The sequence below is a fragment of the Carlito syrichta genome, unplaced genomic scaffold, assembly GCF_000164805.1.
Source record: "Carlito syrichta isolate Samal-C Ts95f unplaced genomic scaffold, Tarsius_syrichta-2.0.1 Scaffold303015, whole genome shotgun sequence".
Taxonomy (NCBI): domain Eukaryota; kingdom Metazoa; phylum Chordata; class Mammalia; order Primates; family Tarsiidae; genus Carlito; species Carlito syrichta.
The window spans coordinates 145,166-160,153 of record NW_007247111.1 but is presented as its reverse complement, the minus strand read 5'-3'; the positions used below and the strand labels follow the sequence as shown (position 1 = coordinate 160,153).

Genomic DNA, 14,988 nt, shown 5'->3' with positions numbered 1-14,988 from the left:
TCACCTTTTTTTTTTTTTTTTGAGTTGGAGTCTCACTCTGTCGCCCAGACTGGAGTGCAGTGGCCGCTCCCGGCCACCGCAGCCTCAACCTGCTGGGCTCCGGCGATCCTTCCACCTCAGTCTTCCGAGTAGCCGGAATTACAGGCATGCACTACCACACCTGGCTGATTTTTTGATTTATTGTAGAGATGAGGTCTCACTGCCCAGGTGGGTCTCGAACCCACGGACTCAGGCATTCCACTCACCTCAGCCTCCCAAAGGCCTGAGATAACAGGCTGAGCCACCGAGCCCAGCTGATATGTCACCTTTTACAAGTCAGTCACATTAATTACAAACAAAGACCATTCAAAAAGACAGTTCATCGGGAAGCCCTTGAAGGAAGATGCTGGGGGAGTTATGTTCCCCAAGGATCTTTTGCTTTGGGTGGAGAAGTCTTAACTAAAGTTGCTTGGTTGCCTGAATTGGATGAGTGAGAGCTGATTCCGTAGAGGAGTCTCTGAAAAAATAAAATCTGATGTTTTGAAAATATCCAGAGAAAGATCTAGAATGGATGAACAGATTCATTAAAACTTTAGATGCTAGATTGGAAAAACACTATGTAAATATTTTAATGGTCTTTAAAGTCTCCTACATTGTATAGTCCAATTGTTTACACACATTAGGTGCTTAATTAACATTTTTATGTGCATGAATGAGTTGTTGAAGGAATTTTTATCACTTCTCTATCATAGTGTTTGTCTTTTAAGAAGAGTGAAAAAGGTGATTTGTCAGGGTAGTTGGGATAAATCATCAAGGCCCTAAGGGGCATCCCTACACCTCTGCTGCCCTAAGCACTTAGGGAATTTCTTCCAAATCAGACAACTCAGCAGGCTCGTACTCCTGTCCCTGTGTCCCTGCTGTGCTTGCATGTGTCCTTTTAGGTACGGTTAATATATTTTTCCTCACAGATGTATCCCCGGTGTGTTTCTTGAGAGTAAGAACTGAGACACTGTCTTATTTTTTCTACCACCTGCTACATGATAGGTGGCCACTAAGCGTGTGGAATTCATGAAATCATTTTATTTATTGATAGTTCATCGTAATTGTCTTTTCATAATTACCATTTTATTGAAATTTTGTATTGTTTTATCTGGGCAAAATCTAGTTAAAGGATTTATTTAACTAGCAAATAAAATTATGAAAGAGCATTCCCATCTAACTAGATGCGTTCACCCACTTGCTGGCACCTTGGTGCTAGTGGGAGAAGAAAGCTTCTGTTTTACTTCCTCACGAGGATTCCTCTGGTCTGGGGGAGCCCTGGGCTCTGCCTCCCCTCTCCCACTTTTTGGTGACTTTGGCGCTGCAACTGGGGTCTGCTGTTCTTTCATCATTTTACATGACATCCACACAGTTCTTGGCTTCTAAGTAACTATCTTCCATGACTTTCAGTTCCTGAAACAGACTTTTTCCTCTGGTTTTAAGGCATTTTTTAAAACATTGATTTAGTTTCTAATTCAGTATGTTCCGTGCCATACACTCATCAGTGCCTCTGTGTGGGAGAGTTTCTGGAGGCTTCATGCCTTTTCATCACGATGTATTAAACATAGACCATGTTAATATATATAATATATAATGTTTTAAACATAGACCATGTTAGTGGATATGGAGAAGTCAAAGGTCAGTAGCAAGGTCCCGACTTCTAGGTGCTCATAGCCTGCTAGGGCAGAATTTGAAGGAAGCCTTTGTTTCTGATTATAGGAGTTCATTTGAATCATGCTGTAGTTGTGTCTAGCCAGAGGCCAGGCCATTCCACAGTGTTGGAATTTAAGCCCTGTGGTTCTAGGCAACATTCCTTAAGGCAAGGACAGAATACCAGAATGTTGCTAAGGAGATTATAATAAACTGATCCTTGTACAGCCCTCCTCTGGGTGGAGTGGCGACATCTAATGAGATAAACTATCTCTATAAAAAAAGTAATTACCCTGATACAGTAAATACCCATCTCCCCTAGTGATAAGGATCTTATGTAATTGCCTCTCAGTTTAGGACCATAAATAGGATCCACTGAGGCATTCATAATAGGAAACATTAAGAAAACATTTTAAACCTTGTCTTCAAAGTGTTTACTATTCCAGGTTATTTTTTTTTTTCAAACTTTGTATTTGCTTTTCACAGCAAGTGGGTTTGTTACTTATTCTTCCATTTCCCATACCACCTTTCTAACCCCCTTTGGGAAGATGATGCCTTACATTTAGGTTCATTTGTGATAACATCTGATCTATCCTCCCTACTTCATTATTTAGAGTTGTTTGTGTTTAAAAAAAATTTTTTAATGGAAACATACTAGGTATATTCGCAAATATACCTTAAAACAACAGTACTTTCATGTACTTTTCAGCCCAATAACCTCAATCATAGTTATCTCTAATTTCTGTCTGCAGTTTAAGTTCTTGTGGTATGTTGGTGGCAAGGGAAGGGAATGTGTTGCCAGGAGAAGAAGCTGCAGGTGACTTTACACTTCATTGTACAACTACAGGTTGTTCGTAGGACCCATATTAGCCACTTAGAATATAGTTTCGCACTCTCCTACTCCTCATTCTCACCTGAGAAATGATTGTCACAAGTCTATGCACCAGAATGGAGACTGGTGAAGAGGAAATGAGTGATAAAATTTGTGTCTGACTGTTACACCAGTGAAGCAATTGACTCCACCTGGGTTAGACTAGACGTGAAGGACCACACTTCGTGGCTAGAAGCTCCTCGTGTTCCAGTGCTACAGAGCTCTGCAGTCCCCGTGTCATCAGTTGTCCCTCAATGTGAACCTCCTACCCCCCCATTCTCAACAAGAGCATTAGGCAGGTGACCCCTCCCCTGACCAGCCCAGTGCGCCACCCCAGCATAATCTGAAATTCAGCAGTCAAAGAAGTCCAAGTTAGATAAACAGAAAGTTGCATGACTGTCAGAATGATTATGTATTCCAGTCTTACTGAACCTGTTTGTGTGATTAGGATACTGACTAAGTTGAGTTTGTGCATGGTTTTTCTGTCTTCTCCAACCCCCTCCAGCCCTGATAAGAATTCTAAACAAGGCCATGCACAGTGGCTAACTCCTATAATCCCAGCACTTTGGGAGGCCAAAGTGAGAGGATTACCTGAGCCCACGAGTTCAAGACCAGCTTGGGCAACTTGGCAAGAACTCATCTCTACAATAAGTCAAAAAATTAGTCTGGCATGGTAGTGCCTGTCTGTAGTTCCAGCTACTTGGAAGGCTGAGGCGGAAGGATCACCTGAGCCCAGCTGGTCAAAGTGTCAGTGGCCATGAGCATACCACTGCACTCTACTCTGGACAACAGATTGAGACTCTGACTCAAAATATATATATATATATATACATACATATATATATATATATATATATATATATATATATACACACACACTAAACACACTCAGGAGTCCTTTTTGATTTGAAGAATCATGTTCATTGGTCTCTGAAGGCTCAGTCATACAAGTTGTTGGGAGTTGATCTGAGCCTTTGAACATGACGTGTTCATGGGAGCTGGCCCCTTCTTCCTTGGGGCAAACCTGGTATGTCTCCTTAACTGCTCAGCCAGTTTTGAGAAACATATTCTGTCAGCAAAGAGGGTTACATTTCAGTACATTCTCTGATGTGGCATGCTTAATTCTGTGGGGGGGAGGCAGGGGCCATATTTAGAAGCAATCTGTGGGAAAGGGTGATTTTGAAATAATAAAAGGGGAAGTGAGTGATAACATTTGTGCCTGAGAATTATACTAGTGAAACCATTGATGCCACGTGGATTAGACTTGAAGGACCACACTTCATGGCTAGGAGTCCCTCACGTCCCAGTACTGCCTTCCTGCATATTGCACACCACACAGTTCAGGTCTTTTGTCTCTGTTTTCACAGGACCTTTTCTACTGAGATCACTGTGGGAATTCCTGTGTCTCTACGGTGATTGGAACCTTAAAAGAATAATTTAGCCCTAGTAAAATCATAAAATGAAATAGTAGCCAGGCTTGGTGGCTCAGCCTGTAATCCTGCGCCTTGGGAGGCTGAGGTGAGTGGATTGCCTGAGCCCGCTGGTTCAAGACCAGCCTGGGCAACTTGGCGAGACCTCATCTCTACAATAAATTTAAAAATCAGCCGGGCATGGTAGCGCGTGCCTGTAATTCCGGCTACTCAGAAGGCTGAGGCGGAAGGATCTCTGGAGCCCAGCAGGTCAAGGCTGCAGTGGCGGGGAGCGCCACTGCACTCCAGTCTGGGCGACAGAGTGAGACTCCAACTCAAAAAAAACAAATAGTAACATGACATGGTCTGTGAGGAGAAGTCTCTACAATTTTAATTAAGTATCATATTGGTAATGGGAGGAAGAGTTGTGAATTTGATCTGGTGAGGGAAACTCTGCCTCGCCCATGAATTGATCATGTCACCTTTATTGAAGGTAACATTCCTAATTACCTGAAGCTCTTAACCTAGATGAAGATTTTCATCTTGCTAATGTAATTTTGCATTCTGTATTCCATATTTGCATTTTTTTCTTTGGATGACACTTTCAGCAAAGCTTAGTAGCTGTTCTCATACTTGGCATTGCCTCTAAAGGTAAAATGACATTCAGGTTCTGTAGGGATATTATAAAAGCATAATGTGAACATGAGCCATGCATGTGCTGCATGCAGAAAATCACGCTGTTTAATTACTAGTGTTACCAGCATTCCGATGGTGCTCTGCGAGCATGGCTGCCTCTTTGTGTCTGTTTTGTGACAGGACAAGTATGAAAAAGGAGTGTAGGAAAAAAGGAGAGGGCCATGTGGCTCAGACCAGCCTTGGGACACGCGACAGCTCATACAGGGTGTAACTATGGGCACACTTTCTCATTTCTGTGGTTTGAACCAATATTTTATAGACATTAAAGGAAAAGTAGAAAAAAGATTTTCCATTTTCCTATCATAAGTTTGGCTTCTATGCTTTGACTTTTCAGATAAACCTTACCTGATATGAGACATAAATTCTAAAACTATGGCAAGCTGTTTCTTACAGCTACCAAAATTGCCACAGCTTTATACCAACAAGTCAAGAGGATAGATAGTCTCAATTTGCTTTTTTTTTTTTTTGAGTTGGAGTCTCACTCTGTCGCCCAGACTGGAGTGCAGTGGCCGCTCCCAGCCACTGCAGCCTCAACCTGCTGGGCTCTGGCGATCCTTCCGCCTCAGCCTTCCAAGTAGCTGGAACTACAGGCGTGCGCTACCACGCCTAGCTAATTTTTTGATTTATTGTAGAGATGAGGTCTCGCCTGCCAAGGCGGGTCTCGAACCCGCAGGCTCAGGCAATCCACTCACCTCAGCCTCCCAAAGGTGTGGGATTACAGGCTGAGCCACTGAGCCTGGCTCAGTCTGCTTTGATTTGGTTTTATTTGGGTAGAAGGGGGTTGCCCTAGTAAATTTTGTACTCTACATGCCAGTGTTTTCAGTTTCTGGCCTAAACCCATTTTTTTCGTCATATTAATTACTATCTCTAGAAATTCATTTAGAAGAACTGTATTGCATACACTCTAATTTGTGCATTTTCCAATTTTCGCAGGGGCTTTCCAGTATCTATTTAATAAGCAGTTACACACTGTGTTTTCTGGGCAGTGCTGTGACCGTCTGGGGTGGCTCTTCACTACAACCTTCAGTATTGCACACGTTACTGTTTAACACATCCATGTTAGAAACTGGCTACTCCAAGTTTGTATGAGTTGGGGATGCCCCCTGAGAGCCAGATCACTGTAGGGACAGGGTGTCACTGAGATATCCTACTGTAAAAAGGGGCACAGAGTTTGCCACTGCAGTTTAAGCATGTACTTCCTTGACTTGTGGTAGACTCTAAAGAAAAACTGACTATCAGAGTTTTGCCCTGGTACACTTTTGAAGAAGTCTTGGATGCTCAACATTAATCTCAAAACTGGATTTGAAATTACTATGTAGTTTTCTATGCTGTATTTATGAAACTTAGCAAGTCATGGCTTTCAGGTTTTTGCTTTATATGTTGAATCTGTTGAACTTTCTGTCTTGGATTTGAGTGACTTTTGTGCACATCTATAGAATAATATGTTAAATGAAATGCTTTCTCTCTTGATCCTTTTCTTTCCAGCATATCTGGAATGTCTTTGTTAACGTGAATGGTCAGTTCCAAGGCCTAGCTCTCCTCAAGCTCTTTGTTCCTGCCACCCTACTCAGTGCCCATGAATAGAGAGACACATAAAAGCCTTACCTGCTCTCAAGGGACATGGGCCATCGTCATTCCTCAATGTGCCTGATGTATAGACCCCTGAAAGGCCAAACGCAAAAAATACTTGCATCGCAGTTGGAGAAACACTGTCTCTGCATTTCTCAGTCCTGGCAGCACATTGTGAGAACCTAAGTCCCCCTCACAGAGGTGGATATGTTCCTTCCTCAGTGATTGTCATCGGAGCTAAATCAGAGTCACAGCTGTAGGTGCCCTTGGCAACATCCTAGTTAACCTGCTGGCAAGGGGCCTGAACCAGGAAAAGCCATCCAGTCTTTGTAAGTGACCACTAGGATGTGAGCACAAGATTTAAACAGTGATGTTAATTAGCCTCATAGATGGTGTGTCCTTGCACCCTACTTCGAGAAACACTGGTCTGTACTAGATGTTTGTTTCAGATATTTGCTTAAAGAAATATTTAGTTTCACTTGAGTTTGCTTAGCCTTCTAGCTTTGTAGCTTAAGTGAGCTACTTAGTGAAAATGCCTGTCAGAATTCCCCCAGGGCAGCTTATATCCTTGATTCCAGGGTCTGTTTTCTTAAGCATAAATGCTTCTTTGACTATTAAATACTACTTACAGGGTAACGCCTGACCTTTGAGCTCACCACTGCCTTTCCCCTTTTTCTCCCCTCCATCTTTCATCCTCTAATCAAAATGAAACTTGTGACCAGGGCAACCAGTAGCCCACTTTGACATTCTGACCCACTATGAATCCTCCAACCTATTTTTACATGCACTTTTGGCTATGCTGTGCCTCTTGAAATATACTCTTGTATTTGGTAACTGGAGGTCCCCTTTCACTGTTCATGGTTACGTTCTGCCTGTCAAGATGCTCCATTCTCTGCTGGGTTCTGCTTCCCTGGTTAATCCACAAAAACTTCTAGGCTCAGATTAGACATGGGATTAAAAATTCCCATGCTCATGTTCAGAAGTGGAGAGTTAAGGGCATGAGGAGATGGTTATAGTCCTGGACACACCACATCTCGAGGTCCCAGGTCAGACGGCACTCTTTGTATTTCTTCTGAAACCATTGCTTTTGTTGCTCCATGAGAATTAGAGAAGTCTTTTGAAGGAACCCATCCAGAAAGAAGTATAATTGAGGAAGAGAAGGATATACTTATCATGTCAATATCTCAGGCCTTGTGTTAACTTACTAAATGTATTATAAACACCAAGTTAATTGCTGACCCCTTCATGCAGGGGCTGGGGTCCAGACTTCTCCATCTCAGCTGTTTGGTAGTTCAAGCCAAAAGCCATGTCCTCCTCTCTCCCACATCCTTACCATCCAAGTCTGTCACCAAGCTGGCTTCATTCCATGACTCCCATCATTCCCACCACCTTGTCTAAGCAATTGACATCTTTATTGCCTTTTTTCAATCTGTTTCTCACTTCGCCACCAGAAGGATCTTTTATAGATGTAAATCATATATTGCTGTCCTAATCAAGTACTTTCTGATGTACTTGAGATAAAATTCAGACTTCTTGCTACAGGACCCTTCGGGGCTGGCCCTTTGTAGCCTACTCTGTTTCCAATGCAGTAGGTTTCCTTCACTTTCTAGAACTGGCCAGTTTCTCTCGTTCCTCGTGGTTTTGCACATGTATTCCTATTTTTTTCATCTGGGTTATTGCTTATCCTCCTGGACTCAGCTCAGATGGTGCTTCCTGGGAAAGGCCGTTCCTGATCTTCCTTCCCACCTATCTAAAATAGACCGCGACTTCATGGCATTCACCCATAGTTCCAGTTGCATGCCTAGTGTATTGGTTTATTCATATAAGCTGCAGGAAGTTAGGCACCATATATACAGAGTGTCCAAAAAATGTATACATATTTTAAGAAAAGAAAAAACTTCTAAAATTGTAATACTCAATGTATACCAATAGCAAAAGATGAATACAAGTCATATTTGACTTCTGCAATTAGAAGAAGTGCTCAAAGGAGTTACATCAGTGTCTAGATGCTTCTGATTACATCAGACTACTACAGGACTTGTTGCTGTGTAAGGCCTCCCAGATCTTCCCTTGTACACATCTGCTCATTTACCTAAGTGGAGAGTTAAGTATGCAGGAGCCAGTGGTTACAGTCCTAGGGACATCAAGCCTCTGGGTCCCAGCTGAATCAGATTTTCCTGTCTTTCTCCTCCAGCTTTTATTTCTGTGTTCCTGGCCAGAAGAGGTGCTTATTAATGAATGGAGAGATCAATTAGTATTTACATTTAATGACCAAATACCTTTGTATTTTCTGCCTTCTTCCTTTTATCTGATTTAAGCACACTGCATAATATATACCAAATGTCATGAGGTCCACCTGGTGACACACATGACCATGTGACTGATCTGTCCACCAAGAGACAGTACTTGCTGTGATGAAGAGAAACCAGTTACACAAGAGGCTGTAACATAAGGCAGTATATAAATGTTCCTAGTTGACTTATGATGACATATTCCAAAGATTCAAGGAGAAAGAGTATCTGGTTGAGATCTGCAGAATGTTTTTGAAGAGGAAAGTGTCTCCATGGACCTGGAAGGATTAGTCGGGTTTTGTTAAAAAGCAACATTTGAAGAGATGATCAGGGTAAAAGACAAAGGTCCAGAGAGAAGATCATGAAGTGTTTCTGATACTTATAGAACTTGCCAAAAAGATGTAAGGCAGTTTACAGCTGGGAAGTAGAAGGTTTTGGTTTTTTCCAAATGAAAACAAGGCAAATGTAAAATAAAATACATGTAATTGAAAATAAAGTAAAGTCAACGGTATGATTAATCCACAGGTACATGTCCCATGACACATATCTGACTTTAAGCTGTCTAGTAGTATACCTAAAAGTGCACTGATGAGTCAGAGCTCAGTGATATCTCTCTCTCTCTCTCTCTCTCTCTCTCTCTCTCACACACACACACACACACACACACACACACACTAGTTGCTCAGTAGAAGTACAACTATGCATGGTGATGAAACCTGAAAGAAAAGGTGGCCTTGAATCATCATGAAAGTTTTGCCTGGTTTAGTGACCAAAATGTGTCCATACTACCTTCTTCATAATAAATACAATGTTCATGGGTCTTTTTCTTAATGGGTCTGTTTCTTAATGGGAGTGCTTTGTTTGTGACGAGAAGCATAAACAATTTGGACATTTGTTCTAGGATTAAATGATAGCTCAAGGCCTCAAAGTTCATGTCAGAGAATAGTGTTTCTAGCCCCCTCCCCTTAACTATAAACAAAATGTCAGAAAGAATCCATAATTTCTAAAATTCACTTAAATTTAAGTAACGTCCCAGTTGAGTTGAGTTGACTTGCTATATAGAATTGTTAATGTTAAATTTGTAGATGTTACATATATGACACCAGAGTCAAAGTATACTTTTCAGAAAGTAAAAACATGACTTATAAATATGGAATGAATACATGTCATATTCATTTAACTTAGTAAAGGAATCAAGATGGTAAAGGTGATTCAAACAAAATTCAAGGTCTGGCACAGCAGCTTGTGCCTCTGATCCCAACACTTTGGAGGCAAAAAATAATTTTTAAACAAAGAAAATTCAAAAAGCTGACTGTATGTAGGCACTGAAACAAGGGTGAAATAGTTGCAAAGTTAGAGATAAAGCCAGTAGCCTATAAGGTAATAAAACCTTTGATGTTGTCTCTCCTCCTGAACAGGTGTCATTTGAATGTCTAAGTAGTGCTGTTTGTTTATATCACTTTGCCAGTGTTCTAAAATTAACATTTACCTATACAAAGCTATAAAATATTCGAATCAGTACTAAATAATCGAGTGACAGTACATAGCCCTAAAGAATGAGAGAAGCTTCACCTGTTTATAAGTTGGGGATTTTTTTTTTTTCTGATTATTGGAAAAAATGATGACTTCGGTTTTGACGAATGTGATCCCACCCCTTCTTCTTTCTGACAATAGTTGGATAGCACGGCCACTTCTCCTTTGTGCAGATAATCCCAGGTCATCGTCACCTGTACATGGCCTGGAGGATCATCTGTTTTCAGCAGTGGCTGCTTGTGAAAGCAGTAGCATCCTGCTCATCAAAGGAAGGCACCAGGATGCTACTTAAGTTGCTAGTCTGCTGGGACAGAATGCTGTAGGACTCTGTGGCCAGAGTGTAGAGCTTTATGACCAGGGTAAGGAGGTTAGATTTTTTTTTTCAGATGGTGAAGGCATTGAAGTGGAAATATGATATGAGCTGATTAACTTTTGATTGCTCTCTTAGTTCATTTTCTGATGCTTATAACAATAAATGAAACTGGATAATTTATAAAGAAAAGGAATTTATCTCATATAATTATGGAGGCTGAGAAGTTTAAGCTGAGAGGCTACATCTGGTGAGAACCTTTTTGCTAATAAAGTACTCTGCAGAGTCCTGAAGTGGCCCAGGGCATTAGCTGGTGAGGCTGAGCTTGCTATCTCAGGTCTCTCTTCCTGTTTTTATAAAACCACCAGTCCCACTCCCATGATAACCCATTAATCCAGGAGTCCTGGTCCGTGGTCTGTTAGGAACTGGGCCATACAACCCTAGGTGGCAGGGGGTAGAGGGCAGTGGAAGAGATCTGTCTCCTATCAGATCCACAGTGGTCTGCCCATTATTTTATTTACCACTTATGTCCAAAACTTTTTTTTCTTTTTTATAGTGGGTTGTATAATTATTTCATTATATGTTACAAGGTAATAATAATAGAAATAAAGTACACAATAAATGTTATGCACTTGAATCTTCCCAAAACCATCCTCCTTCACCCCATCCATAGAAAAATTATTACTGCATTAATCCATTCATGAGAGCAGAGCCCTTGTGACTCAGTTACCTCTTAAAGACCCCACCTGTCAATACTGCCACATTGAGAATTTAAATTTTAATGTGAGCCAGGCTCGATGATTCAGCCTGTAATCCTGCACCTTTGGGAGGCTGAGGTGAGTGGATTGCCTGAGCCCGCGGGTTTGAGACCTGCCTGGGCAACTTGGTGAGACCTCATCTCTACAATAAATAAAAAATTAGCCAGGTGTGGTAGCGCACACCTGTAGAGTTCTAGCTACTTGGAAGGCTGAGGCAGAAGGATCACCAGAGCCCAGCAGGTCAAGGCTGCGGTGGCCGGGAGCAGCCAGTGCCCTCCAGTCTGGGCGATAGAGTGAGACTCCAACTCAAAAAAATAAAAAAATAAAAAATAAATTAAAAAATTGTAATGTGAGTTTTGGAGGGGACATTCAAACCATAGTAACCACTGACTGCTGAGGATAGTGACTTGCAGTGAGGTGGACAAGCAAAAGTCATCAGTGACTTTCTCCAAGTCCAGACTGTTGATGATTTAGCCCAGCATCAAGTCATCAAATGAAGGGGAAGGGGAAACGGGGAAAGGAAGATTGATGTGTTTTCCTGGTATCAAAACTAACTTGGCAGAGACCTTATCATGTCTTAGGATATGTTTTAGTGTTTCAGTGGCTTAAACATTTTATGATATTAAAATGGCCCCATGGTTGTCTTTCCAGTGCTCAAAATTTATTTGAGTAAAGAAAAGAAAAATTTGAATATAGCAAATTTCATTTACACTCTTCCATTTTATTTAACTCATTTTTTTAAATTTCCGAGCTCTTTTTAAGCACCCTCTTCTTAAGTATTACATAGATAATTTGCTAATGTGAGCTTCTTCTCTCTCCATAGCATGAGGCCCTGATACATTCAGCACCTCTATAAAAAGCAAATATTGTGGCAGTGGCAATAGAATCACCAAAGCTAACAACTTAGAGAAAATGAATATGGAACTGAGGAAAGGTGATGATAGTTCTTTAACTGAGAGCAGAGAGTCTGGTTGCACTGCAACAAACAAATTTAGATTTTTTTTTAAAGTCCTTGACTTTTTAAAATACTCCCAGTAGCTAAACAGTTATCTCCTCCCAGTCTTCCAGGGAATTCTCTGTCTACAGTTCCTTGCTAGGAGCATTACACTGTACACACATAAGAGGACCATCTAGTCTTTTTCTGTAAGCACCAGATAGTAAATATTTTAGGCTTTCAGGCCAAACTGTCTCTGTTGCTTCTCAGCTCTACCATTGTAGCTTGAAAGCAACCAAAGACATATAAACAAATATGTGACTGTGTTCCAGTAATACTTAATTTACAAAAAGAGAGGCAGCCCAGATTTGGCCAGGAGCCCTAGCAGGCTGACCCTGGTCTAGCCTATTGACTGGCCACCCAAGTTCTTACCTGCCACCTTCTCTACTTTTTCACCTTTGGAAATAGAGTCGATATCAGGGCACTCACCTCTAATGATCCTGAAAACATCTCAAAGCCCCTTTCTGTATTTTTACCAGAGTTTCTTCTATATGAACAAGATAGGCTGTAGTGTTTCAGTGGCTTCAACATTTATGATATTTTTAAAAACGGGTTCATCCTCTCTGAGCTCAGACCTACTTGGCGGCACAATGGCCAAACGCACCAAGAAGGTGGGAATCATCCGTAAATATGGGACCTGCTATGGGGCCTCCCTCCAGAAGATGGTGAAGAAGATCAAGATCAACCAAAACCAAGATGAAGAGACGCACTATGGGCATCTGGCACTGTGACTCCTGCATGAAAACAGTAACTGGTGGAACCTGGACCTACAGTCACTTCTGCTGTCACGGTAAAGTCTGCCATCAGAAGACTGAAGGAATTGAAAGACCAGTCGGAGCTCCACCATTTGAGACATCACTAGCCTAAAATAAATGGCTTGATTTATGTAACCCCCCCCCCCCAAAAAAGGCTTCATAGGCTTTTTTCTCCTTCCTATTTGTTTTACGTTTATTTTGTTGATATACGGGGGGGATACCCCCCAAAAATAGAATTACCTTTTAAAGGGATACCAACTATCCCTGCTAGGTACGTGTTCTATAAACCCATCTGCATCAGTGTACCAGCTAGCATTGTTGAGAGGCTGAATTTGACCTCAGTGAATTTTGGGGGGAGATTCTTTCAACACATTTGCCTATTTCATGATGAATGATTTACAAGCACACTTGCCCACACTGCACTGGTGTTTAGCAGTTTTTGCCCAAAAACAGCATGACTCTAGTGCCCCACCCTCCATATTTACCCGATCTCCCCACAAGCAACATTTTTTTGTTTCCCCAGATGATAAAAGTCCTCAAAGGGGAACATTTTGCTGATGTGGAAGAAGTAAAACAGCAGAAGCACTTTTTAGTGCTTTTAGGCATCAAAATTGACGAGTTCAGAAACTGTTTTGAGCAGTGGAAAAAGCATCTTGATGGGTGTGTTGCATCAAACAGTAGTTTGAAGGTAACTGAAGTTTAAACATGTAAGAATGCATACACAATTTTTACAAGTAAATTCCAGCTTTTTTGTGTCCCCTCTTGTATTGCACACATAAAGAAAAGTACATAGCACAGTAATTACCACAAAAAGTTCACCCATGTAATGACCTCTTAGGATCAAGCCGTTCAACATTACTAGTACCCAGAAGCCTCTCCCAAGCCCTATTTTCAGAAGTATCACCTCTCCTGACTTCGAACACCATAAATTAGTTTTGCCTCTTTTTTTTAGTTTAACCTAAAGTGTTTTGTACTCGACTTCTTTTGCTTAACAGTATGTTTGTAGTATCTATGTTGGTTCCTGGGCATAGTTCATTTATGTTTGTTGTTGTATGACATTTCATTATCTGAATATTCCACAATTAATTCTGTATCCAGTCCTTTTTCAGGAGTGTCACAAATATTTTTTGCCAGTCTTCACTTCAATTTTTACTCTAATCTTTTAATGAAGGAATTTTAAAATTATAATGTACTCTAATTTATCAATCTTTTCTATCTTTTCTTTTTTTTAGAAAGCAGGATTTATTGAGAGGACAGAAAAGCTCCCATAGTGGGAGGAGACCCAAAGGGGTTGCCCTGTCTTTTCATGCATTTTTTTAAAAAATGTCCAAACCATGAATCTACTGTCTTATGTTATCTTCTAGAAGCTTTCACATTTAGAGTTGTAATTGGCCTTGGAGAGTGTGTGTGATGTGTGAGGGTAGCACTCAGATTTTATACCACTTTCATCATTGCTGCTCTACCACCTTTGGCATGAACCCAGAGACTATGGATATGTGAATCAGTCTGTTCTGGTGTATTATCTCTTCTTATGTCAATTCCACATTGTCTTAATTATTATGGTATTTCTAAGTCTTGCTAAATCTCGTAGAGAAAGTCTTCCTACTGTTTTTCTTAGGAGTGTCTGGGTTGCTCTTAGCCCTTCGCATGTCTATTATATGATGTAGAATCAGCTCATCAATTTCCACTCCTGTAATAGAACATACCAGAATTTTGACCGGAACTGCATCTGCTCTCATAATTTAGAGACAATTGACATCTTTACCAATTAATGAATGTATTTTATAATTTTCTGGATAGAGACCTTGCATATCTTTCAGTAGATTGATTCTATAGTATTTTTCAATGTTGTTTTTAATTATATCATTTCAATGTTTTTTATGTTTATTGCCATCTGTGTTCTAATCTCTGAGGAAAACCTTTCAAGATTTCACCATTAAGACTAATGTTTGCTATAGGTCTTTTTAATATGATGAATCAGTCATTTCAGTTATCTGTCACTGTAATTATGCTGTGTAACAAACATTCCTAATACCTCAGTGACATATACCATTTACTGTTCATGCATCCAGGGTGGTTGGATAGGCAGCTCTGATCTTGGGTGGACTTTCTTACAGCTCTGGGTTTGTCTAAC

The 14,988-nt window shown here is 40.8% G+C and overlaps 1 protein-coding gene and 1 pseudogene across 1 annotated transcript in view; both read left to right on the top strand.

Annotated features, from left to right (window-relative positions):
- Window positions 1-14,988, top strand: part of CDYL (chromodomain Y like) — a 71,463-nt gene that overhangs the window by 10,681 nt on the left and 45,794 nt on the right. The window lies entirely within an intron of this gene.
- LOC110595583 lies at window positions 12,690-12,961 on the top strand (annotated as a pseudogene).